At 40.9% G+C, this 2,481-nt stretch overlaps 1 pseudogene; it reads right to left on the bottom strand.

The window, feature by feature from the left end:
- Nucleotides 1–1,638: 1,638 nt before the first annotated feature.
- On the bottom strand, nt 1,639–2,179 carry LOC143626175 (MDIS1-interacting receptor like kinase 2 pseudogene; annotated as a pseudogene).
- Between the last annotated feature and the right edge of the window lie 302 nt (nt 2,180–2,481).

The following is a 2,481-nucleotide window of genomic DNA, read 5'->3' as shown; positions in this document are numbered from 1 at the left end:
TAATCTGTACAGAAAGACTTTTGCAAATATGGTGACATCGGACCACATCTCCATTGCCAATTTGAACCCCGAAAGGTGGTATCGCTTGGGTCTCCGGATTAATCTCTTTCACCAAACAGCCTGAGATAAAATTATGGGTGGAACCGCATCAATTAAAATAAGAACCTCGAAAATAAGAACCTCGGTAGAATTTAACATACCATGGACTTTCATCGTTGTGGGATGCGATTTCCCAAGAATAGCATGTAAACTAATCTCTGTTGTCTCTTCTTTTGTCTCATCATTATCAGGAGTTTCAGTTTCATGCTGCTCCGCCGCGTCCTCATCCGCTTCTAACATTTTCATTGTACCCACTTTACATCTATGTCCGGGACTATTTCTCCCCACATCTTTAGCACTCACCCCTTAATTGACGGTTTTGTCTTTCAGTGTCTGAAATAATTCTGAAGGGAGTTTTTTTTGTTGGTTAAAGGGTTAGGAATTTGAGGGGTAATGGTTTTAGAATCAAGTGACTTGGAATTTGATGCCCCGGTAGAACTTTTTTTGAGTCGAAGCTGGTTGGATTTGGCCTCAAATTCCAAAGCAAGACTCATGGCGTTGTAAACGGTTCGTGGTATGTGTATCCTCACATCAGCCTTTAGTTCTTCATTCAATCCGTTGAGGAAAACCCCTAATAAACAATGTTCCGGCCAATTCGAAACCCGCGCAGATCGCTTAGCAAATTCTTGACGGTATTCCTGGACCGATTCAGTTTGTTTGATACTGTATAGGTGCTCATTTGGTTTTTGAAACTCGGTTCAACCGAAGTTTTTTGTGAAGGCTTCACTAATTCTTCCCAAAAAGTTAAAGGCTGATCGTCTGAAAGCCAGGAATAGAGGTCTAAGGTATCTCCTTCTAGGTACATGGAGGCTATTTCTACCTTCTCTTCGTCTGGTATGTGATAATACCGAAAATACTTTTCCGCCTTTAGTATCCACCCACGTGGATCCCCTCCACTAAAAGCAGGAAAATCAATTATGTTGTAGGGTTTGTATCCAGCTCGTCCCCTCCACGAGCTCTCCCCTTCATCGAACCTACTGTTATTAGATCGATCTCTTTTCAAGGCTGCAATGTCTTCCTTCATTGAATCCAAAGACTCCAACTTCTCAGCAATAGGAGCCAATTGACAGCTATTTGTTCTGTGTTGGATCCGCCACCCTCAGAACTGTTCCGGGTTTGAACCATCTTCGTTTCCTGGCAATGGAACCAAATGATAAGATCTAATATTCAAGCATGCAACTTTTATTCAAAATGGGATAAAACGGCCTGATTCGAGAGGGGCAATGTCTCCAATTACAAAACACTTTTTGATAATGAAAAATTAGAATGAGAAATACACAAATAAGAAGCCTGCTTTTATTAACCCAAAACGTGTAAATGCTGGCATAGGAATAGCTCCTCACTCTTTTATCTTCCTGTTAATAAAGGCCATAGTAACTGCTCCCCACTCTTCCAATTTACCACTAACTCCTTGACCAAATGGATCCAGTTTTAAACCAAAAACAGAATTTTGCTGGCCCGTATTGGCAGTTGTGGCCGTTTCCTTCTCGAGTATACTTTAATCGGGCCTTTATCATGATTTCCCTTTCAATGGATCTATCAGTTGGTATACGGGAGACGCTTGTCCAATATATTTTCCAGCGGTATACCATGACTAGTCATATGGTTTAGGGAGTACAAGATGTCTGTAGGATGCTTCCCTCCAATTATCTCAAGTGCCACCACCCCAAAGCTATACACGTCACATTTCTCCGTCACAATCATGTTATAGGCAAGCTCTACATTGAAAATAAATACGAAAGGTTCGTTAAAAAAAATTCAACAATTAACAGACATAAAAGAAGCGTATGCAAATACCTGGAGCATTGTATCCCAAAGTTCCTGTTATTACCGTTTGATCGGAGGAACCCTGGTCGAGTAATCTGGCTGCTCCAAAGTCAGCAACAAATCCCTCCATTTCAGAGTTCAAGAGAATGTTGTTGCTTGATATGTCTCTATGAACAATAGGCAGGTTGCAATCATGATGCATGTATGCCAAAGCACGTGCTACATCTTTGATAATGTTCACCATGTGCCTCCAGTCCACTTTAACAGCTAATTCATTGTCACTCAAGGCACAAAATAGGCTCCCCTTTTCCATGTATTCGTATACAAGGAAGTTGCATTTGTTATGCAAACAAAAACCACACACTTTTGACAATGTTTTTGTGCCTTAGGTTGGTTAACACTTGGACTTCATTCTTGAAACTCTGGTCAAATGTTGGTTGCTCAGCTTCAAACTGGTGGAGTTTCTTTAAAGCAAATGTTTTACCGTCAGGCAGTTTTGCCTCATAAACACTACCATAGCCACCGGTTCCGATGCAGTATTTGAGGTCGAAATCCTCTGTAGCAGTGATGAAATCTTCATATGCAATAGTTCCATCTTAATTAAATACTGAGCAA

Source organism: Bidens hawaiensis, unplaced genomic scaffold, assembly GCF_021521415.1.
Source record: "Bidens hawaiensis isolate Kalapana, Puna unplaced genomic scaffold, B.hawaiensis_p1.1 tig00004283_1, whole genome shotgun sequence".
NCBI lineage: Eukaryota > Viridiplantae > Streptophyta > Magnoliopsida > Asterales > Asteraceae > Bidens > Bidens hawaiensis.
This window is presented reverse-complemented; position numbering and strand designations above follow the sequence as displayed.